The sequence below is a fragment of the Pongo pygmaeus genome, chromosome 4 (genome assembly GCF_028885625.2).
Source record: "Pongo pygmaeus isolate AG05252 chromosome 4, NHGRI_mPonPyg2-v2.0_pri, whole genome shotgun sequence".
NCBI lineage: Eukaryota > Metazoa > Chordata > Mammalia > Primates > Hominidae > Pongo > Pongo pygmaeus.
The window spans coordinates 99,767,557-99,795,537 of record NC_072377.2 but is presented as its reverse complement, the minus strand read 5'-3'; the positions used below and the strand labels follow the sequence as shown (position 1 = coordinate 99,795,537).

Genomic DNA, 27,981 nt, shown 5'->3' with positions numbered 1-27,981 from the left:
AGCAGCTTAAAGCAACAAGCATTTATTTTCTCACACAGTTTCTAGGAGCAGCTTAGTTGGATGGTTTGCGTTCAGGATCTCACACAAGGTTGCAACCAAGCTATTGACTGGGATGGCAGTTGTCTCAGGCTTGACAGGGGCTGGGGAATCCACTTCCAAGCTCACTTACATGGTTGTTGGCATTGGTCGTTTGACTGGAGCCCTCTGTTCCTCACCATGTGCAGCTTTCCACAGGCTGCCTGAGTGTCCTGACACATGGCAGCTGGCTTCTCCCAAAGTGAGCGTTGAAAGAGAGAGAACACAAATGATCACACTTAAGATGGAAGCCACCATCTTTTACAACCTAATTTCAGAAGTGCAGATTCTGATGTTAAGTAACATTTCTCTTCACAGCTTCCCTTTAGCAATTCTTCCTTTAGGATAGGACCACAGCCCTAAACTTAGGAGTTTTTGTAAAAACTAGCATTGGGATTCTTCTTATTTCTGAGAAGTTTTCTATTTATCAGCTGTTGGGTGTTAGCTGATTTCCAGCTGAATGAGATATAGAGTCTATGATGCTATTAGTCAAGGTTTTGCCTCTGCCAGCCTGTCCCAGGCAGAAGCATCTGATGTAAAAACATAAAGGAGAGAAAAAAATGTGAGAGAAGACAGGACTAATAAGTAATCAACTCTTATGATTGTGATGGTTTGCCTCCAGAATCCCCATTCATTCATTAAAACCAATAGTTATGGCACATTTCCCACGTGACACCATTCTAGGTACTGAGGATAACACAGTAAACAAAACAAAGTCCTGCCCTCAAAGGGCTAACAGTCTGTGAATGTCAGAGCCAAGCATTCCCAGGAGAAGAATACAGAGAAAGCAAATATTTTATTTAACAAACACTTATATAGTTCTTGCTGTATGTCTGGCACTGCTGCAAGCACTTTGAAAATAATTAAGTCAGCTACTCCTCATAATAACCTACAAATGTTATCCCCATTGTATAGCTGGGCCACAGAGAGGTTGAGTACTTTCTTAGGGCCACACAGCTATTAATAGCTAGTAACTCACAGAGCTGGACTTTGAACCCAGGCAGCCTGGCTACAGAGTCCATGTTCTTCACCACCCTCGGCTAAAAGTGTTGTTCTCTGATTTTTGAGTAATCACTGGTGCCAGTTGTAAATTAATCCACAAATAGTAAATTTTGATCACTAAGTACTGGTGTGGAAATTGACCAGTGACCTAAGGTTATAAGTTCCTTTTTTCAGAAATCAGCCGGGCGTGGTGGCTAGCCGGGCACGGTGGCTCATGCCTATAATCCCAGCACTTTGGGAGGCCAAGGAGGGCAGATCACTTGAAGTCAGGAGTTTGAGAGCAGCCTGGCCAACATGGCAAAACCCCATCTCTACTAAAAATACAAAAATTAGCTGGATGTGGTGGTGTGTGCCCGTAATCCCAGATATTCAGGAGGCTGAGGCATGGAAATCGCTTGAACCTGGGAGGTGGAGGTTGCAGTGAACTGAGATCACACCACTGCACTCTAGCCTGGCGACAGAGCAAGACTGTCCAAAAAAAAAAAAAAGGAAAGGAAGGGAAGGGGAAGGGGAAAGGGAGGAAAGGAAAGGGAAGGAAAGGAAAGAAGAAGGGAAGAAGGAAGGAGAAAAGAAAAGCTTCATGTAGCCTGTGTCTTTTCACTGCATGGGAAATCAGTGTCCCCAGAAGAGCATTCCAGACGTGTCCTGAGACAACCAACAGGAGAGGAGAATCCAAAGCTCTGTCAGGCATCAAGTCCAAATGATGAGGTAGAGATGGAAACCAGAAACCAAGCAATGACATTGGAGGCCCATCTGGTCTGGAGCATGACAGGATGAAGCAGGATGAACAGGTCAAGGCAACAGGGTCAGGCTGGAGGCTGTGGACAGGAGGTCCTGGATGGTACCCAAGAAGTGCTGCCAGGATGGGAATAGAATCTAAAGGACACTCGTGAGCAAATCAGTTTCGTCAGATTATCATCCTAACGCAATGCCCATGACTATTATGATGATCCAGTAACAAAAATGTGTCATCTTTTTCTCAAGCTGTTGTAAAAAGTCATTTCTGCTCTGGTTTTTTCTTTTCTTTCTTTTTTGTTTAGAGACAAGGTCTTGCTCTGTCACCCAGGCTGGAGTGTAGTCGCATGACAATAGCTAACTGCAGCCTCAAACTCCTAGGCTCAGGGGATCCTCCCACCTCAGCCTCCCAAGTAGCTAGGACTGCAGGCATGCCATTTTGCTTCACTTAGTTCATTCAAAAAACACTTATTGGGAAGAGAATAGATGTAGAATGGTATGTACGATGCTGCTTAATATATAAAAATGAATAAGACTTGAGACCTACTTTCAAGAAACATATGGTATAACTAACATGGGTAAGAAGAGAAATCTATGACTATAATAAGATGCATTAAATGAGGTCAATGAACAATCACCATTATTATGACAGTGATGATGATGGTGAAAGGAGCTATAACGAGTAAGATGAATGTAATCACATTCAGATGAAGGGATGGCAAAATCAAAAGGAAAAAGAAGAAATCATGGGCAACATTTATCCTAAGTAATGAGGTAGGGTGGTGTAATGGCAAGACATGGGCTCACCTCTCAGATCGTACAATTTCCATGTGCCTCAGTGTAACCACTGAGTTCTCTGAACTTTAGAGTTTTTTTTTCTTTTTCTTTGGAAAATTAGCGAATACTACTAACCTATTGTAAGGATCAAGTGGAATAATGCATGGCAAGATCCCTGCACAATGCCTGGCTCATAGTAGTTGTTTTGTAAATGTTTATTTTCCTTCCAAATTAAGTCTACTTGTGTAACATGCTTCATTCCTTAATTGCCGTTATCTGTTGTATTAACTATCTAACATATATAAAGACTTTTTAAAAAACAAATGTTCTGGCTGGGAGGGGTGGCTCACACTTGTAATTCCAGCACTTTGGGAGGCCGAGGCAGGCAGATCACTTGAGGTCAGGAGTTCACGACCAGCCTGGGCAACACAGTGAAACCCCATCTCTGCTAAAGATACAAAAATTAGCCAGGTGTGTTGGCTCAAGCCTGTAATTCCAGCTACTCGAGAGGCTGAGACATGAGAATCGCTTGAACCCGGGAGGTGGAGTGCGGTGAGCTGAGATCGCGCCAGTGTGCTCCAGCCTGAGTGATAGCATGAGACTCTGTGTCAAAAAAAAAAATTCTTACCTCTTGTTAAGTACATCTGTTATGTAATTGATTGTATAACTTTTAGCTGTATCATTGCTCTTGTTCTATTAACCTTATGTCTAAAAAGCAAATGATGTACACTGTACTTTCCTGGCCAAAAAACCCTCCACAAAAAACAAATAAGAGAACCATTGTGAAAGTGGTTTTCAAACTATCAAGTGTAGGAAATGGTATTATCATAATGTGTACCTTATGTTCCCTCATTTAGAAAGAAATCCCTGCCCTCTACCCTTTGAGTGGGAGACACCTTTAGCAGATTTGAACTGGGTTTTTACCCTGGCGTGTCTTTAGACAAGTTTTGTGGTGACTGCAGGCTATTTCTTTGGAATATTTAGGGTCTGCTTGAGGCTGGCTTGGAACTTGGCCAGTGCTTTCCATAGAGGTGCAACACTGTACATGTAAAAAGAAAATAGATCAGAATCTCCTGTAGCTGTGCTGTCTTGTTCCTCAGCTAAAAGTCATTCTTAATCCTTCTATAGCTCCCAGAATGCTGTATGCAGTGGTTTTTTATATGCGCCAGGGAGGAAATGGCATCTATAAAGCAAAGCAGGAAACAACCTCTTCACAGGAGCAAGAGACCACAAATGTTCCAGAATTCCATTTAAAACACTGCAAAGATGAGTTCTAGGGAAACTTATGGTCATGTTTTTCCCATAGTTAAATTTTGGAACTATATTCCTGGGTAGGATTATGGCTGGGACTTTAACCATCAGCCTTCTGTGAAAGGGAATGAAGAAAGAGGCAAGTCCATGAGCCAGTGTCACCACGGATGTGGAAGATGGTATTAACCATGGCTGGGGAGTTCCCACTAAACCCAGGGACCACCAAGCTGAGATCAATGTGAGACTAACTGCTTCTCAGAAACATAGAAATCAAAAGCAACACTGAGAATATCACACTCAGACTGTTGTGAAGCACATGGCATTGAACACTCAGAATCCGTGGGCCTGACCTGCAGAGCTGACTCCTTCCCTCAGCAGCCCCATTTCTCAGGAGGAGCAGCAAACCCCCACCTCCAGTAGAAGCCAACCAAGTCCATTTCCCATAGCCACTGGCAGCCCCTTAATCACTCTGAGTATTTTCCACAGGCTGGACTACATAGAACTTACCCATTCAGAGAAGGGGTTATTTCAAAACTAAAAGTAAATTTGTTCTCTGAATATGATCTCATTTCCACATTTCCTAAGCTTACCAGCAGCTTGAGTTTCCTTTTTTCTATTCATAGCAGTTCCTTCATCTACTTTTGACTCAACCCTTATCAAAGCAGGTATACTTCCCTCAGACATTTGTCTGGAAAAACCATGTAAGTGACTCAACAACAAACAACTAAGGAAGCATGAGCACTCCTGTATCATCTTTTTGGTTTAGTACCCTTTATTTTCTAGAAGTGATGCTTTTGTATCTAGCTTCTTTGTATGTATTAGCTAACAGGACAAAAGCAGAAAAATATATACATCTATACATTTTACACAAATATATATGTATGTATATAAAATGTGTTGGCCAACACCATTATAATTTACTGCATAAGTTGTACACATTAAAAGAAAAAAAAGATAGCAATGTCTCCTTTAAAAGTTATGCCAAAATTAAAACCTATGCCACTTGAAAAGGTTAAAGCATACTATTTCTAACACCTATTAAACTTCTTTGCTTTCTTAAAACATTCTGTACAGTTACTGCCTAACTGTGGAAATCAGTACATCCTTTTCCTCTTTTTAGCCCCTAAAATAAAACTAGCTCCCTCAAGCTAAAAAAAAGAGGTAGGTTTTGTTTTGATTTCTTCTCATGTGGTATCTCAGCTCATGCTGAGGAAGTGGCTGCAAACATGTTCACTGTGCCCACACTGTGGGGCTGGGGGATGAAGTTTTGTGAAACTTGGTTTAGCTTGGGCTTATTTTGGTGCCTGAGCCCAAATATTTCTTGCCTCTTTCTGCTCCTACTCTCATGCCACTTTTCATTCTTTATTTCTTTTCTTTCTTTTTTTTTTTTTTTTCTTTTTTTGGAGACAGAGTTTTGCTCTGTCACCCAGGCTGGAGTGCAGTGGCGCGATGTCAGATCACTGCAACCTCCACTTCCTGAGTTCAAGCGATCCTCCTGCCTACAGGTGCATGCCACCATGCCTGGCTAATTTTTTTGTATTTTTAGTAGAGCTGGGGTTTCACCATGTTGGCCAGGCTGGTCTCAGACTCCTGACCTCAGGTGATCCTCCCACCTCAGCCTCCCAAGTAGCTGGGATTACAGGTGTGTGCCACCATGCCCAGCTTTTTTTTTTTTTTTTTTTTTTTTTGAGGGGGCAGGTCTCGCTATGTTGCCAAGGCTGGTCTTGAACTCCTGGCCTCAGCCTCCCAAAGTGTTGGGATGGCAGGTGTGAGCCACCATGCCCAGCCTCACGCCACATCTTGATGTGGGCCTTAGCTTATTTTTATGTAGCTGTTAGCCCACTTTTGTACTTGCCTTCTCAGCTTCCCTCAAGGGGCCTAGAAGGCATCAAAGTCAAGACAACTCTAAAAGTTTATTTTGACAAATAGTCTAAAGCCATGACTATCTGTTGTAGAAATATCTGGTCACTTTAGCAAAAACACAAAGCAAATATACATTGGCTGTAGATCTCACATGAATTTTATCATTTCTTGCCATTAAGCTTATACTACAGCAGCCTGCCAGTTGGGGACAAGCTGTGAAATTTGGGTTTTATAAGTAGATATAGCAGGAAGATACAAGTAATACTGTTCTTTTTAGTTCTTGTGGTTGTCCTTTGGGCCAGTAGCAAAGAAGCCATCCTGGCAGAGGGGCTGACTTTGGGGTCTGCAGACACCCAAGGGGCTCTTGGATAGAATTCCAAGGTTCTATAAACTTGGATGGGGAAAGACCCACTTATTTGTTTTCACTAACCTGTAACTAAAATTTAGCAATTTTTTCGATTAAGAAGGCAGGTAACTGTCTTAGTCCATTTGTGTTGCTATAAAAAAAAATCTAAGTCTGGGTAATTAATAAGGAAAAGAGGTTTAATTGACTCATGGTTCTGCGGGCTGTATAAGAAGCATGGTGCCAACATCTGCTCCTGGTGAGGGCCTCAGGTTGCTTTCACTAAAGGCAAAAGGCAGTGGGGAACCAACAGGTGCAGAGATCACACGGCAAGAGAAGCAGCAAGAAAGAAAAAAGAGGGAGGTGAGAGGCTCTTTTTTTTTTTGAGACTGAGTCTCTGTTTCCCAGGCTGGAGTTCAGTGGTGCAATCTCGGCTCACTGCAATCTCCGCCTCCCGAATTCAAGCAATTCTCCTGCCTCAGCCTCCTAAGTAGCTGGGATTACAGGTTCCCGCCACCACACCTGGCTAATTTTTTTGTACTTTTAGTAGAGACGGGGTTTCACCATGTTGACCAGGCTTGTCTCGAACTCCTGACTTCAAATGATCCACCTGCTTCAGTCTCCCAAAGTACTGGGATTACAGGCATGAGCCACCATGCCTGGCCAGAGAGGCTCTTTTCAACAACCAGTTCTCTTGAGAACTAAGAATGAGAACTCACTTCTGCAAGAATGGCACCAAGCCATTCATGAGGGATCCACTCCCATGACCCATGTACCCCCAAGCAGGCCCCAGTCCCAACAGTGGGGGTCACATTTCAAAATGAGATTTAGTGGAGCCAAACAAACCATATCCAAACCATAGCAGTAACAGACAACAATCAACACCTGTGACTCAGTCACCAACAGTTGTTGCTAATGCTTTGAAACATCATTTAAGTTCATCACCATTTTGAAGATACAATACTTATTTAAATCCATCAGTAGATCTTATTTAATGTATTAATAAAGAAGCATCTAACTATATCACATATTTTTAAAAAGTATTTGATAACTATTCTTCAGTATAATTGGTTTCTTTGGTATCCTATGTATTTAGTTTTATGCTTTTAAAAACAGCATTGTGAGAAACAGTCAAGGGTTCTACAAGACTTTTAAAAGACACCATGTTTTTAAATCAAAGATTGGCACTCCTGGCACTAGGTTTCTTGAATTGTCAGTTATAGATACATCAATAACAACAGAAACATGGTGGATGATAATGGCCAGTGCTTAAGAAATTTAATTTAGGCATGGGCTTCTAATACGGGTTCAACCCTCCTGGGCTAAGACGCTTCAATGAAAGGGTGGAGATAAAGAGAACCTACTGTCAGCAAGCTTTCAGAACTGCAAGGCAAACCATTGCATAACCACAGGCTTGATTCACTAGTTGGCCACCTTTATTCAGCTTGTTGAGATTATGATATTCTTGACTTCAAGGATGATTACAGGTTACTAGGCCTTCAGGTTCAAAATTGCCCTCTGCAGCTTTTGTGAACTCCCCTGACTCCCTATGTATTGCCGTTTGAGTTCCCTGATTCCTTGTCCTAGAAGTTCTAACATAACTTTGACTTAGGGTTTCATTTAGAACTTTACAAGAAATAAGGTTCTTTGTCACCAACAGAAATTGACTCTATAATGTCAGGTCCTACTGGACTTGAGATTATTTTTCCCTCAGTTTCAGCTGATTCATATTCTCAATGGCTCACTCAATTATGACTCAATAATGATGATATCATTTTAAATTATAAAATTTGAAGAGAACCATGGACAGAAATAGAAGGGGAAAACATGTAAAATGAGTAAGAATAAAAAGAAAACATGTCAAATGAATAACAGTGTTCCTTTGTCTTGGTATAAAATGGAAATTTTTCTAATAATAACACATAATTTACATGAGTGCTTTCATAGTCATTATTTGGTTTGATGTCCATAGCAACTCTGTGAGGTAAGCAATTGCAGGAGCTGAATCTCAGAGAACCTAAAGGACCAGCTGGAGGCCTCAGACGAGAAAGCAAGTCCTGACCCAGGCTGGGGATTCTTCTGCTCTCTGGGCCTGGTCTTCTTCTCACAACACAACATCTGAGGAACCCAGAGCCCTTTGGTGAAACTAAATAAAATGACATAAACAAAAACAAAGAACTGTGTGCTGACTGAAAACTGAATGAGATTGAGTAGCAAAATACTAAATATAGGTGAAACTAAATAAAATGACATAAACAAAAACAAAGAACTGTGTGCTGACTGAAAACTGAATGAGATTAAGTAGCAAAATACTAAATATAGGCTGGGCATGGTGGCTCACGCCTGTAATCCCAGCACTTCGGGAGCCCGACACGGGGGGATCGCCTGAGGTCAGGAGTTCAAGACCAGCCTGGCCAACATAGTGAAATCCCATCTCTATTAAAAATATAAAAAATTAGCCAGACGTGGTGGTGCACACCTGTAATCCCAGGTATGTGGGAGGGTGAGGCAGGAGAATCGCTTGAACCCGGGAGGCAGAGGTTGCAGCAAGCCGAGATAGCACCATTGCACTCCAGCCTGGGCAACAAGAGCGAAACTCCGTCTCAAAACAACAACAACAAAAACTAAATATAGGCACAATGCCCAAGTTTTCTGGGAAAGCTCTTAATGTTCATAACACTCACAGAAGAGAGAAGAGGACAGAGAAGGATCATTGGCCATTCTAAGGAAAAGAAAGAGATGATCATGTACATGGAAGGTAGGATCCAGCAAAAGAACCTGGAGATCAGAAACAACAGAGAATCTACCTTAAGTTCTATCTCAATTTTTAACAAGTTTACTGCTGATCTACTCATAGGTTTGCTTTGTTTTGATATATATACACACACATAAATATATAAATAATATCTGCATGTATATTTGATGCATTTCTCATGCTGCCACTACTTAGTATGATCTATGATGCAAATAATAATGGCTTGGGTTTTTAAATATAATTTCTATATAGTTTGTTGAATCACACACAACAAAAAATATCTAACATGTTTGGTTCTATTCACAAAGAAGTAAATAACTCCAGGTCTTGGTGGTTTTTTATTGCAATTGGGACAGATTTTTGTTTTGTTTTTTAATTATCTCTTTCCCATTTGCAGGGAAAACTTCGTGCTCATAAAAAGAAAAGGAGGCTGGAGGGCCCTGGCTGGTCGCTAAGCATTGTACATGCAGCCAGTTGCTACACAGGTTTCCTGATCCTGATTTGAATCTCAGGGGCCAGAGCTGTGTGTGTTCCACAAAAGGCCCTTTGAAACTCCCTTCCCTTCCTGGTTTGACAAAGCCCTAGATGAATGACCTTTGAGAGACGGACGCATTGGTTTGGCTTGTCCTCTGATCTCTCATGAAGGACTGTGAGCCACACTTGTCTGCCTGGGATCTGCTGCCTACTTCCTCCATTTTATTTAGCTCTTTGGTTATTTTCCTAATGAGCTGTCTGTTTGCCTCCAGCCTTCCAGCCAGAAGATGAATGTTTGCAAATCATAAACTAAGTATGTAGCACTTCGGACCTAAAAGGAGTGGTTCCATACGTTGTGAAATCCATCTACTCTGGAGCACTTGCCGGGGCTGTCCCTTTATAATTTGGCCCTTGGCTGGGCAGTCATGCTACCCTCCAGTGAGAGCTGTCCGCAGCCTTGCATTTACATTCTCCCAAATGCCCACCTCCATAGCTGCCCTTCTTCATCTACCCCACCTTGCCAGATGTGCTTAGGAAGCTAACAGGCAGACCACGCACATGCTTAGGGCAGCAGCAATTCACAGAAGAAAAGGAAAAATTAAACATATTTTAATCAACCAGGTGGTTACCATGGGAGAAATTTTTATATTCATGTTGTGGCTTTGAATAGCTTTTATTTTGAAGATGGGGTAGCAGAAAACGAATCTTAATATCTTTGATTCATGGAGACTTTAAAGGTCTTTATCAGGTACTGCTTTCTAGAGTTCTACAGACTGATTTTTGTTCCTCCCTGCTTCCCAGTGAATCTTGTACCCCAAGTTGATGTGACTCAGGAGTTAAATCCTGCTGGAAATCTGGAACTTGTCAAGCCTTGATCTGCCTTAACATGAACTATTTAGCTCCTATCGTTCCACCCTTGCATGACCCCAATTAAGGCAATTATAGAACCCAGTACTTTCAGAGTCTTTAAAGCCAAATTATAAAGCTTTATTCCTTAGTTTTGTGGTAGTTTGGAATCTTCATTTTCATGGAGTTGATGAACACTAAGTATTTACTCTCTTCACATATGTAAAAAAAAAAATTGTATGACCTCAATCTCTCCTGTCTTCTAAAAAACTTAAGTGCATATTTTCACTAGATCCTACATAGACCCACTATATAAAATGGGCATTGATATTTTTACTTTAAGACCTAGTAGGTGCTATGTAACCAAATTCTCCTAAATTGTAAGATGGAGTTGACACACCAAGGTAGAAGCACCTGTGGACAATACGCCCATAGGAGTCAACTTGGGTGGGTACATGGTTGCTGTGCTGGTTGGACCATTTCTGCTCTAAGTCACACCAGATGAGGCTGAGAAGATTAGGAGTTGACTTAGCAGCTGTTAGTTACTACCAAATACTGTATGAGCACTAGATTTCAAAAAACTTTGAAATATATATGTGTGTATATATACATGTATGTATATAGTTGTGTGTATATGTATATGTATATACATAGTGTATATATACATTTTTGCACAAAAAGTAAACCAGGTAGACAGTGTACATCTCTTAAAGGAATTACAACAGCACTTCACAATAAAATTTAAAAAACTATATTGCCCATAGCATTTAAAATATAGTGTAGGTATTTTTGATAGCTTTATGAAGTTTTAGAAAAAATAAAACTATATGCAGAAGACCTAATGATTTGATTTACAATCCCAATTTTAAAATTATATTTTCAGAGTTCAAACAACCAATACATACCCTCACCCCCAGCGCCCCAGGTATCCTTTCCTTGGTAACCTCGTGCTGGGCAAGAACAAAGGGACTGAAGTGGCAAGATCTACTCCACATTCTGTGCCTACTGCTTCTCCTTCTCCCCCGACAGGAAGAAATCATGGGGCCTGAGATTTCTGTAAACATGAGGCTCTTGCTCAACGCTCTGGGGAACATAAACCCCAAGCCCTGGCAGAGGGGAACGCTCCTCCCACTTTCTAAAACTAGACAGTCGGGCCTAATGTGAACCATGGAGTTCAGCAGCACCGGAGCGATCCTGAGTGGTCACAGTGTGGCCACATCAAATGCAAACACACAGGCAATTTGGGTACATTTCCCCTGCCAGTTTAGGATGGAAATGAGAGTCAGAGGAAAGGTCCCAGGAGCCCCAACCTTTTACCCTCCAGGTCACTGGTCGCCTCCTTAGGACCTCCAGGACAAACTGCTCCTCTCTGTGGTGTGGGATTTGCTTGCGGAGACAACGCGTTTGTTTAGCCTTACACATGAATGCAGAGCATATGGAGAAGTAAACCTCACTGACCACTGCTTCCCCAAGTGACTTCTCTCCCACGCCCCTCATGGAAAGCCCTGCAAAGGAAAAATCAATCTTCTCAGCTTTAAACCTGCCTTCTGTCCTCGTCAGATGTTGCCAAGCACGAAGCGTTACGGGGGCTCCTATCACAAAGCAAACAGAGCTGGAGCAGCCGGAAGGAGAACTGCTCTCTAAAAGCTTTTAAACACTGTTATATTTTTAAAACCACTTACTGAAGAGGTGAGTTATTTTCTACTCCTCCTTCCCCAGAAGCACAGACATTAAGGTTACCTAGAAACTTGTCCAGGAAGCATGTGGCAAATAACAACCACGCAATAGAAACATCCGGATTTGTCATCTATTAGGAGATGGTATCAGCAAGGTCATATTTGGGTAGAGGTGGAAGATGAAACTCCATTAGCTTGCATGCCCCAGCTACTGGGGGGCCATTCCCATGTGCTCTGGAGGAAGGAGACTTTGCTTTTATCTTGGCTGGGAGGGCCTTTGATTGGTACAAGTTGGAAATGAGTAAGATCTGAGATCGATGCTTCTCATACTGAAGACCGCCTGTGGGAATAAAAAGCAGAGGGAGAATAAAAAGACATGAGATGGGGTCGCCTCTACCCTGGAAGAACATCTAATCTGTAGGATGGATGAGATGGGATGTACACAGAGAATGACCTGAGAACAAAATTGTTTTTTTAAGTTTCAGAAGCAAAATAATATTCCGTGAAGGGCCAGAAGGGGGACAGGAAGACTTCTTAGTGAAGGTGGTTTTAAATCAGATCTTGAGAGACAGTGAGAACAGCAGAGAAGATGGGAGAGAAGGGATGGGGTGGCTGGCATGGTTCTGTTAGCGAGTCACATGTGCTGAGGACATGGATATGGTGCTGTTTACTTTGATATTTCATTTCCATTATTGTAGGAGAAGGAAAGGGAGATGACTCCTCTTTATTTTTATAACTTCAGCTCCAGACTTTCTAAAAAAAGTCTTCATTTCATGAAGGCAGTTTTGCTGTTTCCAAAGAGCTTATTCCTAATGCGTATTTCCAACCAACACCCTCTCTGTGTCAGATGAGGTGATAACATTTGTAATTGCAGAGAAGCAGAAAAGTGTGACTCACCTGTTTCACCACGAAGACTTTGCCGCAGACGTGGGGCTTGGGGAGATTCAGCTGGCATGAAAAAAGCAGCAGGAGCAATGGGCTACTGGGAAAAATGGTCTGGGTGAATGCTGCACCCAGTTTCCTCTTGCTTTACCCCAGAATATACCCTTTTTCCAATTCATCATAAAGAAGGGGGACTAGTGAAACTCAGGAATTCTGGAAGTTAAGCTATCTGCAAACTTATTCTGAGGAATCAGTGCAAACCCACAGGGTCAGCTAAGGGACAATGCCTGGGCTTTCCACACTGACTTCTTTCCATTCAGTGGTCATCAGTTTTATCAGGGGCATCAGGGCTTCTGAGTAAGTCACTAAAACATGGCCGAAGGTACTTGAGCAACCACAAAAAAATTTGACACTAAAAATATAGGCAGGAAATCTCCACATGCAAACAATTCTCAGGAAGAGGAGAGGGGTGCGTCATAAAAGTCCGGCTGACATTCTACACTCCTCTCAAATTACATGCAGCCAGTGCCGTCGGCCTGAAAATATTGAGCAATATTCCAGCCGTCCTCTTGTCACATGTGCTTCATGAATGCTGGGCTCATCAGGCAGGAGCACCCAGGTGTCAAAACACTCGCCTGAGAACTGAGGAATGTGGCCACCGTCTTCTTGGCGAGATCTTGACTGTAGGAGGCACCTGACCTCAGCTCCTCTGAAAATGGAATGAAGCACTTTACAGATCTATACCTGGTCTTCCCCAGTCACTTCGAAAAGGATAAGAGGCAGGAGTTTAAAGTATGAGTTGGAAGTTGAAAGATTTAGTGGCCCTTCTGACATCTCATGGTCTCAGGAAATTCAGTTAAGCTCACTGCGAGTTTCCATTTCCCCATCGCTGAAATGATGTGAATTCATGCTGCCTATTCGGCAGATATTAAAATGCAGTAGACCCAGGCATTGTTCTATGTGTGGGAGAGTGTATGTGTATTGATAACTATTGTTGTCTTTTCCAGACTTACTGTTCTCACTACCCTGATGTATCCACATCAGTTAAAACCTATTACTTAGCAAAGTTTCAGTTTGAATTTGTGTCCTCTCATACACACATAAAACACACACACACACACACACACACACACACAAAGGATCAGAATTCTTTTTTTTTTTTTTTTTTTGAGACTGAGTCTCACTCTGTCACCCAGGCTGGAGTGCAGTGGCGCAATCTCAGCTCACTGCAATTTTTGCCTCCTAGGTTCAAGCGATTCTCCTGCTTCAGCCTCCTGAGTAGCTGGGATTACAAGCACCTGCCACCATGCCCAGCTAATTTTTGTATTTTTAGTAGAGATGGGGTTTCGCCATGTTGGCCAGGCTGGTCTTGAACTCCTGACCACAGATGATTCACCCGCCTGGGCCTCCCAAAGTGCTGGGATTATTGGCATGAGCCACCGCGCCCGGCCAGAATTCTTTTTTTTTTTTTTTCTTTCAACTACAATATGTTTTTCTGAGTGAGGAAGAAAGAGAATTTACATCACAAGGCAAAAATTACTCATAATATTGCACGCATCCATGGGAGAACATATTACAATATGAGCACCATTTTCCCTGGGTGCCAGGGGTGGGAGAGTTTAGCTGGAAAAGCTAAATTCTGCTCCACTTGGATTGAAAACGTTCAGATGTTTTGTTTGTTTATGTGTTTGCTTTCTTGCTTATTCACCTGCGACATCTAATCCTTTAGTCTGAATAGTATCTAGTGAATACACTCCTGTCCCTCTCCTCAGTCCTCACCCAAATGCAGTAAAGCAAGAGATCAGCAGGGCAGCCAGAGAGCCCACACCAGTGAGGCCAGGAACGAAAACAGAGCTCAAGAGGGTCCACATGAAGGTTTCCTTCCTTATCTAGTCCCCAGAGGCTTTTTTTCTAAGTAAAACTCCCAAAGAACTAAAAACAAAGGAAACACAAAAAATTCAACGTGGTATAGAAATTTTGGTAGAACTTGTATTGAACAGTAAGATTTAAGATTTCACCAGGTGAGAAGGGGAAGTGAAAATTAGTAGAAAAATTCCTAGGGGACCAGTTAGCCAGAACAAGGAATGGGGTGCAGTGAACTTCCTAGGGATGTATCTTCCCCTCAATACGGGTAGAGGAGCAGCATCAGAAGCAGGGATTTGGAGAGAGACATAGAAGAGAATCACCTTCTCCTGGCCCAGGCAAGCTACCTGGTGTACCTTCAAGTTCAGGCCAGCTGCTGTTCCTGCTCGCTCTTGGAGATGAAAAGGTTTCCCATGCCCCCGCCTCCTCCCGAGTTAATTCTCTCCAGGTGCTTCTCTTGATGTAAACCCAGGGTGCTATTAGCAGGCTCCTTCTTGTTCTCTTGCTCAAATCCTTTCCAACCTTTCCAACCTGTGGAGCTCTGCTGTTTCTAATTTCTAACCCCCATCTTGTTTCTTTCCCCCAATATTGAATTCTGCCATAATCTTCAGATCAACTCTAGCTGTCTCCATTTTTTTCTGAACGGTAAAACCTCCCAGCCGTCTTCTCTTCCACTCCCTACCCACTCACGAGTCACCTGCATTTCTTACCCAAGTCGTCATCCTTGTTTCCATGAACGATCCTCTTCAGGGCTTCCTGCCAGAAAAGTATTTTGCAAGTTTCACTTGAATTTCTAAACAGTATAATTCTGAACATGTAAATAATATATAAAGCCAACCTATGTTTGGAGCTAAGAGTGACAACAATCTCTCACACTACAGATCCGTCCCAAATTGGTAATGCCCTAAAAATAATAATAAAAATAAGGTGCTTGTGAAATACTCAAATCCCTTCAGTTAGTACAAAAACAACTGGTGACCTAAAAATTCAAGGAATGGCCCAGAGTAAAGGGAAATGTAATGTTGACTCTGGTTTACAGAAATTGAATCTGAGTCATGACAGATCCTGAAATTTCACATGAACTCATTCTGCCTGTAAATGCCCCGGCATCAATAGTGAGCAAACGTGCATTCTGGCCAGCCAGGCAGAAGCACTTTGTTTCCCATTGTGCGCTGACGCCAGATCCCCATTGCTTCTGACAAAGGCCCTCGTCAAGCCTGTGTGTCATCGTTTGCGTTTGCCACAGCTGCAGCGGGGTGCGCGCAGACCTACTTCCCGACTGCGCATCAACTGACCTCCCTGGGGCCAAGACAGGCAAGCCGGGTCCGCGCGGGGTGCAACGCCACCTGCTGGACTTCCTGTGGTGGAGCAGCAGCCTGCAGCAGCTGCGGAGTCCAAGAAGTCCTTTCCTTGAGGTTTCAAGGTTTCAAGGTTTCAGACAACCACCAGGCCTGACTGCAAGAACAAAAACACTAGCAGAAATATGCACCCGTTACGCAAACCAGTCATCAAGGCTGCACATGATCCTTTCCTCACTACAGAATGTGGTATGGCGTGTATGTGTGCACCAGTGAGTATGTGGGGGGAGGGGGGTGCACCTATTTGTGGTGGGGGGGTATAATGTGGTGTGTGCATGTGCGTGTGTCTGTGCATGACCTCTCAAAGGTAGGAAAAGTGGCATCGTCGTCATACCCCTTGTTGGACTGGTAAGGAATTGTTCAGTTGACAGAGATTTTTACATAACTTGTTCCATTTATTTCCTCGCTACGCCGTACAAGTAGATAAAACGTTCTTGACCAAATGAATTGCCAGTGATCTGGCTCTCTGGAAGAATTACTCATGACCTAACCACGCTGGAGGCTGACAGCTAACTAATGATCTTTCCCTCTTTTCAAAAGACTTTGCCCATATGGGAACAAAGACTGTCATGATCCCCCAGCCAGGCAGGGCTGGCCCTTGGCTTGGAGGAGGCAATGAAGTAAGACACAGCCAGCTATGGGAAGAAGTCAACCGCTTCCATGAGGCCAATTGTGGGTGTCTCAGGAAACAGACAAGTTGCGAGTCTATGTTTTTGCCAGATCCTCTGCCCCTTTAGAGACGTGCTCGCATGTCACATGCGTGAGGCAACTTTCCCTGCCTAGGAGGTTACTGACTTAAACCTAGGGACACTTGTTGAAGTGGGAGGCCTGACAGACAAAAGCAAAGGTGTTTGATGCATGGCCCTGCTGGTTGGTGATGTGGAAGTGTTTGCTGACAGTTCTAGAAACACCAGGGAGCCAACAGATTGAGTGTTCTGTATTTTCCTGGCTACTAAATAATAACAATTACAGTTTCCTGAGGGCTTACTCATGCCAGGCAGAAGGCTAAGTGCTTTACCTTTGTTTTTTTGTTCATGAAATCCTCAAAAGTGCTCTATAAGCCATGCACTATGATCAGCCCTGCTTTCCCGATGAGGAAACTGAGGCCCAGAGGGGTAAGTTCCCTGCCTAAGGTTACACAGCTCAGGAGTAAGGGGAGGACTCAGGTCTCTGCCGGCCAAAGGCCAGGCTCCTGATGCTGACCCTCCTGCTTCCCTGCCATGAGTGCCCTGTGGGGCCCGAACCTGCCCTCTATTTTCCTGCTCGTTTTAGGGCCACAGTGACTCCCCAGCCACATGCCCATACCACTCATTTTCATGGAGCCCTTGAGTATGAGAGCAGGGCTTGAGGAAAGAGCTTTCATTCACTTTGCTTTGAGCCAGGACAACAGACTGGGAAGTGGTTGGAACACACAGTTCTGGGTCAGAGGTCAGAGAACAGACAGGACTCCAAAGGCTAAAACAAACAAGATTTCTCACAGCCGCTCTGGCCGCGTTGAGACCCACGGGCTGGGGCTGGCCAATCTGTCCCCACGTGGGATAGACTGTGTCCAGAAGGATGGCCTGGCCCGCTCCTGGCTACAGCAGATGAGGAAACCACTGTCCTGGATTCAGCTCCCAGTTCTGCCACATTCCAGCTGAGGGCCTGTGGGACAGTCGTGAAGAGCCACATATGGCGATGTCATCTCTCAGGAACCCAAGACGCCAAGGCTCCTCACTGTAACGTGGCAATAGCGCCAGCTAGCATGCAGAACTGTTGTGGGGTAATGAATGGAAGCTAATGTATGAGAAGGAGCTGTTACACTCCAGGACTCTAGATGTCGAATTTTATGGTTATCAGTTTCACAGCAAAAAAAAAAAAAAGTACTCTTATTCTCATATTATTCTTATTAGTTCTGGTGTGCACTTACATGAGAAATGGCAAAGGGATATTCTGCTTGCAGTCTTTTGCCCTCTGGCAAAAACTTTCCAGACAGGGTGTCATCGTGTGCAGCTTCCGTGATGCAGTTTGATCCTGACAGGTAACAAGAGTGACACGTTTTATCAAAATCTTACATGGCTCAAGGTCACTTCCACCGACACCAGTGCTATTAATATTTCCCCCATTAAGCCAACCCGTCCTAAGAGCCAAAGAGAATACCATAGTTCCAGGTTTCGGTTTGAAGGCGCTGATGGATGAGAGTAGAAGGGAGTGAATGAGAAAGCCCAGATCTTCCTGCAGGGGCAGGGAAGCTAAGACCCAGGCCAGCACTGTCCCCTCCACAGCCTTCCCAAGGGTGCGGGGCAGCCACGCGGAAACTGGCACTCACTAAGCCGAGACAGCACAGGCCTCCAACTTTCAGACAAAAGCCTTTTGTCTGGGAGGTGTTGGGGGACACCATACAATGCTGTTTCTTTCTAAATTATTTTTTCCCCTGAATGCTATCTAGATCCTGGAAATCTATTTCCATGAAATGATTTTAAAATATCCTATATGATAAATGAACGCTTGTCATCAACATGAATGTCCAACATTAGGGGCATGGTTAAGTATAGAATGGTGTATCCCATGATGTTTATGAGAGTTTATAAACATGTGGAGGAAGGGTACAATCACATAAAGGAAGGCTTGTGTTAGGATCACATATGAAAAATAAAGAAACAAGAAAAAAAGCTGCAGGCAGGAGTGTACGATGGTAGGCACTGACAGTACAAAAGATAAATGCTGAAACTATTCTGTAGGATACTGAAATGATGGATACTGACCTGCATTCGTCAAAACCCAAAGAACTGTGCAACACAGAGAATAAACCTTAAAGTAAATGATAGACTTTATTTAATAATAATGTATGAATATTGGTTCACTAATTGTAACAAATATATGGCACTAATACAAGATCTTTGTTACACGATGTTAATAATAGGGGGAACTATGTGCAGGGAAGGAGGGCAGAGGGAAACAGCTGTCCTAGCTGCTCAATTTTACTATAAACCTTAAACTGTTCTAAAAAATGAAGTATATTAATTTTCTTAAAACTAAAAATAAATAAAGAAATAACCAGAAGGCAATAAATCAAAATATGAATAGCACCGTTTTTGGATAGTGAGATTATGACTAGCTGCTTTTTCATTTTTTACTTTTCTGATTTTCTGCATTCTAATTTTATCAATCAGGTAAAACTAATGAAAAGTTTTAAAATCTTGTCTGGGTGACTATTCTCTGAGGCAGGAACTGTGTTGGCTCACAGTGCTCTGTGGTCTAGTTCCCTAAACACAGCAGGAATTTAGTTAAGTTTTGCTAATAGAGCATAAGCACTTTTAAATACGTCTTCAACTCTGTCTGCCTTGCAGCCTACAAGCTTGTCGCCTCACGGCCCGAGAGAGGACAGCAAATTAAAGTAATAATTGTGAGAGGAACAGATCAGAGCATCTAACGAGTGGTTGGTTGGGTCACTGTAAATTGAAAATCTCTCCTTAAGTGGCTAGAGGCCTGAGTGGGCATGTCGAGAAGCATCTATTAAGTGGCATCAATGGGTAGAGTGGTGGGTGCTGATATAAGACCAAACCCAAGATATCATGTCATCAAACAAGAAGCATGGGCAAGGCTTTGGCATGTAGAAATTGCTGCAATGGGCTGGGTGCGGTGGCTCACGCCTGTAATCCCAGCACTTTGGGAGGCTGGGGCGGGCGGATCATGAGATCAGGAGATCGAGACCATCCTGGCCAACATGGTGAAACCCTGTCTCTACTAAAAATACAAAAAATTAGCCAGGCATGGTGGCGGATGCCTGTAGTCCCAGCTACTCGGGAGGCTGAGGCAGGAGAATGGTGTGAACCCGGGAGGCGGAGCTTGCAGTGAGCCGAGATTGAGCCACTGCACTCCAGCCTGGCTGACAGACTGAGACTCCGTCTCAAAAAAAGAAAAAAAAAGAAATTACTGCAGTGGGATTGGTTGAGAATTGGGAAGAATTATACCAAAAGAATTCTTAACTGAGTGCCTGATTCTTGGTAAACAGTCAACAAATAGTAACTGATACTTCAGAGCATTAGAGGGATTTGTTAGATCCTAGTTTTAGGATTATTTAGGAATAAAGCTCAGAGATAAAGCAATCCTTCATATTAAAATTGTTTTACAATTTACAATGCTTCTTGACATTGATCTCATTAACTGCCTTCATTTGTAACCTTGTATGACTGCAAGCTCCTTGAAGACAGGGCCATGTCTTGGTTTCATATCTCCCCCTCTTAACACTATGTCTGGCACATAGTTGGTTCTTACAATGGATTAAAGGCTCTTACTGCAAATTCACTGATGCCTCCCATCCAGAGGTGATGTCTATGTATTTTATTTCCCCTTTTGAATCTGGGCTAATCTGTGACTGCTTTGACCAACTGAGTATGGTGGAAGTGACATTATGACACCTCTAAGCCTAGTCTTAAGGCAAACTGGTCTCTTGGAGCCCTGAGCTTTCATGTAAGAAGCCCAGCTACCCTGCCGATAAGTCCATGTGGAAAGGCCTAAGACCACATGGAGAGGGAGTGGAGCCCAGCGGAGTCCAGCCTTCCAGCCATCCCGGTCAAGGGATCAGATAAGTCGGCAAAGCCATTTTGACAAGTCCAGATCAGATCAGCTGCTACTTGAATATCTCAAAGGACTCCAGCTGACTCTACAGGGAGCAGAATCACCCAGCTGAGTCCTGTGTGAATTCCTTACCAACAAAAGTCATGAGATACCTTGAAATGATTGTTTCAGCCACTAAGCTGGGGTCATTTATTATGAAACAACAGATAGCTGGAACAGCTCTTACCAAATGCTTGCTATGGATGGATAAATGGATGGATGGATGGATGGATGGGTGGATAGATGACTTAGAAGGGCCATTATTTTTCCTAGAGGAATAATGCTCAGAGATAAAGCAATTTGCCAAAGTTCCTGTAGTAAGCATTTGTCATTATATCCTCCTCCCTTAGCATCTGAACCTCCTTCTCCTTTTGGAGAATTTTCTGTCTTATTAGGTAGAGCTACTTCAAATTACAGAAACAAAAATGCCATATATGCCTTTCCACAGCCTTCTTTAAAGCTAAGGTACAGGCCCATGGTGCAAGATCTTCCAGTGAGACACTCCTGCCTCAAACTGTGAATCAGAAACTGGGGCAGGCTCCATTCCAGTGGGTGGGGGCAGCAGTTGGAGTCTCAGCAACACAGACCCTCCAGAAGCCCTGCAGCCCCAGCCCCAGCAGCAGGGTCCCGTGTCCAGGCTTCCCGGTACGAGCCCCCCAGCCAGGTTCCATGTCTAGTGATATGAGCCATAGTTGCTGTGCCCGGCAGCAGCAGTATCTTCACTGCATTGTGAATCCAGGCCGTTCTTCCTACCTCCAAGCTTGTCATCTCTCTCTCTCAGGGGTGGGTTGAGCTATGCTATCCTATCTATTTTTAATAAGTTCCCTCTCTGCTGAAAGCTAGGAACCCTGGCTGACAGTACCAGATGTGGATTTCTCATTCTAGGATGCCATGTTCTCCATGAATAATTTTCAAATGGTGTCCTGAAGGTCCTAGGGTTCTGCTGGGCATGGTCTGTAGTCCCAGCTGTAGTCCCAGCTACTCGGGAGGTGGAGGCATGAGAATCGCTTGAACCTGGGAGGCAGAGGTTGCAGTGAGCCGAGATCACACCACTGCACTCCAGCCTAAACAACAGAGCAAGACTCCGCCTCAAAAAAAAAAAAAATTCTTGATCTGTTTGCTCTAATATTTTTGCTTTGGGTGGTATGTATTATTGTCTTGTGCAGTTTTGATCTTTCTTTTAATGTAATTTTCCTCCTTAAATATTGACTTCTTCTGCCCTGTGAGCTCCTGTTGAAAGAGGGTATTGGCTACTTTGGCACTCTGCATCAGGAAAGGAGTATAAGGGAGGGAAGGTGGTGAGCCCCAAACATTAGAACCACCATTCCTATTCCCATTTGCTAACATTCCCATTTGCAACTCCAGCCAGGATTTACCTTTAGCTTTAGGAAGAAGAGCAATAGGGGTAAGTGGTTTGTTGTCAGTTTTTAGAATCCATGCTTCCTTCTTGCTTCCATAGCTTCTTCAACATTGCTTTGCAGGAAGGAGCTACAGCCATGCCAGTTGGACAACTAGCAGGAAGTGGAGATTCTGAATAAATGATTAATTAATTTCACCCAGCGGGACGATTAGAAGAGGAATAACTTACATGTGAAGCAGAGCTGGGTCCCAGCTTGTCATGGCCTGGACTGTTGGCTCTCTCTGTGATCCCACCGTGTCCGGAATTGGTGGGTTCTTGGTCTCACTGACTTCATGAATGAAGCCGCGGACTCTTGCGATGAGTATTACAGTTCTTAAAGGCAGCGTGTCCGGAGTTTGTTCCTTCTGATGTTCAGATGTGTTCGGAGTTTCTTCCTTCTGGTGGGTTTGTGGTCTCGCTGGCTCAGTAATGAAGCTGCAGACCTTTGCGGTGAGTGTTACAGCTCTTAAGGCGGCGCGTCTGGAGTTGTTCGTTCCTCCCCGTGGGCTCGTAGTCTCGCTGGCTTCAGGAGTGAAGCTGCAGACCTTCGCGGTGAGTGTTAAAGCTCATAAAGGCAGTGTGGACCCAAAGAGTGAGCAGTAGCAAGATTTATTGCAAAGAACGAAAGAACAAAGCTTCCACAGCGTGGAAGGGGACCTGAGCGGGTTGCCACTGCTGGCTCTGGCAGCCTGTTTTTATTCTCTTATCTGGCCCCACCCACATCCTGCTGATTGGTAGAGCCGATTGGTCTGTTTTGACAGGGCGCTGATTGGTGCATTTACAATCCCTGAGCTAGACACAAAGGTTCTCCACCTCCCCACCAGATTAGCTAGATACAGAGTGTGGACACAAAGGTTCTCCAAGTCCCCACCAGAGTAGCTAGATACAGAGTGTCAATTGGTGCATTCACAAACCCTGAGCTAGACATAGGGTGCTGATTGGTGTGTTTACAAACCTTGAGCTAGATACAGAGTGCTGATTGGTGTATTTACAATCCCTTAGCTAGACATAAAGGTTCTCCAAGGCCCCACCAGAGTAGCTAGATACAGAGTGTTGATTAGTGCATTCACAAACCCTGAGCTAGACACAGGGTGCTGATTGGTGTGTTTACAAACCTTGAGCTAGATACAGAGTGCTGATTGGTGCATTTACAATCCCTGAGCTAGACATAAAGGTTCTCCAAGGCCCCACCAGAGTAGCTAGATACAGTGTGGATTGGTGTATTTACAATCCCAGAGCTAGACATAAAGGTTCTCCACATCCCCACCAGACTCAGGAGCCCGGCTGGCTTCACCCAGTGGATCCCGCACCGGGGCTGCTGGTGGAGCTGCCTGCCAGTCCCACGCCGTGGGCCCGCACTCCTCAGCCCTTGGGTGGTCGATGGGACTGGGCGCCGTGGAGCAGTGGGCGGCGCTCGTCGGGGACGCTCAGGCCGCACAGGAGCCCACGGAGGGGGTGGGAGGCTCAGGCATGGCAGGCTGCAGGTCCCGAGCCCTACCCCGCGGGAAGGCCCGGCGAGAAATCGAGCACAGCGCCGGTGGTCCGGCACTGCTGGGGGACCCAGTACACCCTCCGCAGCCGCTGGCCCGGGTGCTAGCCCCTCATTCCCAGGGCCGGCAGGGCCGGCCGGCTGCTCCGAGTGCAGGGCCCGCCAAACCCATGCCCACCCGGAACTCCAGCTGGCCCGCAAGCGCGGCACGCAGCCCCGGCTCCCTGGCGCCTCTCCCTCCACACCTCCCTGCAAGCTGAGGGAGCCGGCTTCGGCCTTGGCCAGCCCAGAAAGGAGCTCCCACAGTGCAGCGGTGGGCTGAAGGGCTCCTCAAGTGCCGCCAAAGTGGGAGCCCAGGCAGAGGAGGTGCTGAGAGCGAGCGAGGGCTGTGAGGACTGCCAGCACGCTGTCACCTCTCACCGCTATCATCTTCGTCCTGCAGCCCCTGATAGTCCTACCCTTGACCTCCAGAAGCTGATGCTCCAAGCATGAGGCAGGGGCGCCTAGAGTTCCTGACCTCAGTGACCTCATTGATTCCTGTGTTTAAAGTTTCTGAGGAACCTGAAGGCTGACTCAGAACTGCCTGAGATTTTTCTTCATCGTTCAAACACAAGCCACAATTGCCTAGGCAAGTAGAAAGGGAAGGTAGATGTCAGCAAAAGCCTGGCTTGCCTGCTGCCACTGTAATGAAGACTGGCCAGAGAGGCACAGACAGGACCGAAGAGCTTCACGTTGTACAGAACAGCAGGTCTAGGAAACAATACAGCCTTGCTCGGTGATCACTTACAGAGAAGTGTCCTCAATATCTCCTTCCTCAGAGAAACAAAGCCATTTCCTTGGCAACAAAACCCCATACTTGTATACTTTGCTAAAAATTTACAGTACAAGGCCAAGGCTGATTGCATGTGTGCACTCATGCTGAGTTTTCGAAACAGGCTTTGCTGATGCCCATCTGCCAACAAACCACCTTTTAACCCTGTGTCCTTAAAAAGCTCAGAGTTATAATTTTCAAAATTCTTAAGTTCGGCTGGGCATGGTATCTCATGCCTGTAATCCCAGCATTTTGGGAGGCCAAGGTGGGTGGATCACCTGAGGTCAAGAGTTCAGGACCAGTCTGGCCAACATGGTGAAACCCCGTTCATACAAAAATACAAAAATTAGCTGGACGTGGTGGCGGGTGCCTGTAATCCTAGCTACTCGGAAGGTGGAGGCAGGCGAATTGCTTGAACCTGGGAGGTGGAGGTTATAGTGAGCCAAGATCGTGCCATTGCTCCCCAGCCTGGGTGACAGAGCGAGACTCTGTCTCAAAAAAAAAAAAAAAAAAAAAAGTTCATAAGTTGGAGAGAATCAGAATAGTCTTTCTTCAAACTAAAAAAAAATAGTTTTTATTTTATTCAAAATTAAAAACCCTTTATTTATTAACTTCAAAGACTTTGACTCTGAAGTTAGAGCTGAATATGCCAGCCTTTTTCCCACTGGAGAAGCTCAAAATCTTCCCAACCATTCCCCTAGATGCCAGATGAAGTATTCCTGAACACACATCATTACTTAAAACTTGGGTTAGAAACATTCTGTTATTGAGATTTATATATTATCATTTATGTATGCTCTTATAGAGATATAATTAAAATATTTCAGAGGCACATTGTTCTAATACACACAAGATACTGGTGAGTTACTAGATCATAAGGGCTATCACATATTATGCTTACCATGTGCTAAGCACTGTTTTAAGTGAGTTTTACACATACTAATTTACTTGGGCCTATCAACAAATAAAACAAAGACAAGAGCTAATAAACAAAAAAAAGGATGGGCAGATGGATGGATGAATGAATGGATGGATGGGTAGGTAAGTAGCGGGTAATAATAGACTAGATCGATAGATAAAAATTAAAAGTTGAGGTCAGGAGCAGTGTCTCATGCCTGTAATCCCAGCACTTTGGGAGGCCGAGGCAGGTAGATCACTTGAGGTCAGGAGTTCAAGACCAGCCTGGCCAACATGGTGAAACCCCATCTCTACTAAAAATGCAAAAATTAGCTGGGCATGGTGGCATATGCCTGTAGTCCCAGCTACCCAGGAGGCTGAGGCAAGAGAATCGCTTGAACCCAGGAGGCAGAGGTTGCAGTGAGCCAAAATGAAGCTACTGCACTCTAGCTTGAATGACAGAGCGAGACTCCATCTCAAAATAAAATAAAAGCTGAGTCTATTGACTTGCTAGCCACAGGAATACAGGATAGGGAGAAATTTACTGAATTAAGTAGTAGCTCACTGAGAGGGAAAATTCAGAGTTGTTAAAGGGCTTGCCAGGGTAGGTTCATGTGGTTATTGCTAATTAAGTGTTGAAATCCAGTACTTTGGAAAGAACGGAATGAATCTAAAGTTGTAAATAGAGTTGGTTAAAAGAAGCCCCATTGCTCGCTGTTGGGAAAAAGTCTTCAGTTAGGACCAGTAAGAGCCTAGCATCCCACAGTCATTCCAAGTTCACGGTTCTTTATTCAGCTTCTGGTTTGGAGCCAACCTTGAGAAACACAATAGTCAGTTATGATCCATCCTTGAGAAATGCTCCTGTAAGGAGAAAATGTTCTTTTACATTCCTCACAACAGCTTTTTAAGGGGGTGCAATTATTATCATCCTCATTTTCCAGAGCTGAAGACTAAGGCACTGAAATATTATGTAATTTGCCCAAGGTCAAGCTAGAATTCAATCCTGGGAAGTCAGAGCTCACACTCTTAACCCCTCTTCTCAGCCAGCAAGCACAGATTTGAAACCAATTGTTGATATGTATGTTGCCTATTTAAAATAATTCATTATTAAAATTATACTTATAAAGTTTTTAATTTCAACTAAATTAAATGAACAAAGAGTACTGTGTATGATTAGTACTATGGCTACACCAGGTTTAACTTGAGATCCGACTTTAATCTTTGCAAACTGCTGTGAAATGTTGGATATTTTGTGAAAAAGATAGGAATATTTGCCTCCTTTTTTTGTGAAAAAAATAGGAATATTTGCCTCTGTTGTTGTAGGAACCAAGTCTGTCTCTACAATCATACACATTATACCAAAGCCATCCTGAAGGAGTGAGTCTTTTAATAGTCCCCCTGTTAAAGACTTTCTCATTCTCATTACCCCCACTCACCCTAGTCTTATCTTCTACATCACTTTAAAACTTTTCTAATTAGAAGTTAGAATTAGAATTAGAATTAGAAATTAGAGGAATATTTTCTAATCGAAAATGAATTGCACTTCTTTTCCCATCTATCTCTCTCCTTGTATCTGCAAACCTTTTAAAGGTCATCACCTTGAGCTCTTTCAAGGGTAAATCATCTCCCAGAGTTTGAGAGGCACAGAGATGTACTGCAAAATCCATGACCATCATCTTCTTACCTTTTGGAAAGATTTAGTTTTGAGAAATAGAGGATATCTGATCAATTTGATAATTAAGAAAGTTGACTGAGCTGTGTAATGCAGTTTTTTGTTCCAAACAAATAGGACACAAAGTAATGTAATATGATTTTCATGTCACCAGTATAAACTAATACAAAGGCACTTTTAAAAGAGAAGTCCCCAAATTGTCGCGATCAGTGGTGGTTCTATTGGCATAAAAGTACTGCCTCTGAAGATGACTCCTTTAGTGGTGATAATCTTTTTGTATATGTTTTAGTAGGTTTGTGGAAAAGCTCAGTATGACCACAGCATAAGCCGTACCTCATATGTACATCAAATTCGAACGTATAGACAACTGCATGGCTTCCCTTGTTGACAGTTCTAAGGGTTTGAAGGTAATACAGGTGGCAGAATAAGATTTTATCAGAAGAAAGATTTCCATGGCTAAGAAAATATTCAGTACAGGGCTAGTGTATCCTTGAGACTTTTCACAACACAAAGATTCTAAGATTCAATATTCCAAAAGATCTGTGGCAAACTGAATAATTTTCAGAAGTGAGTTTCCACTGAATTAGCCACATTCTTTCTCCCAATTCCTCTTGTAAATTATAGCAATCATTTATAGGCTAATATTAAGCATCTTATCACTGAGAACTCTATAATAATTAGTCTTCATTATGATGGCACTGATATATTTGGAATAATTAGTAAAAGACTAAAAATTATGTCCAGTATAGTTTTTGCTTTAAAGCATATTTTAAGTGGGATTGTTTTTGGAGAAAGGGAATCCCTGAAAGCGATTTAACTTAATATTTACCCATTTACACTTCATTGGGAAGATCATTGGTTCATCACACGCACTGTTCTTCACTGCCACTAGGTGGTGCTCCAGCCGTAATGTCTCTTCCTGAGCCTCCAGAACCTGTTCACTACATACTGTCCTAGGGTAGGTCCCACTGAACATGGCTGGTCTTGCAAAAATCACATCCAGTGTGAGGTATGTTTCTAAGCTCCCTAAAGTTTACACAGAACCCCAGAGTGAGAATGACAGTAAAAAAGACCGCTATTCAGGAAAGCAGAACTCGACCCACAGTGGAAAGAAAACAACTAAGGCAGGTGGGGTAGTAGAGACAAGCCCAGGCTTTTCCCCCTGACGGTGTCTTTAGTAGTAACCTAACCATCTACTGCAGTGGCTGGCCCAG

At 43.7% G+C, this 27,981-nt stretch overlaps 1 pseudogene; it reads right to left on the bottom strand.

Moving 5' to 3' along the window:
* LOC129036523 (putative uncharacterized protein encoded by LINC01554) lies at positions 1-17,883 on the bottom strand (annotated as a pseudogene).
* Between the last annotated feature and the right edge of the window lie 10,098 nt (positions 17,884-27,981).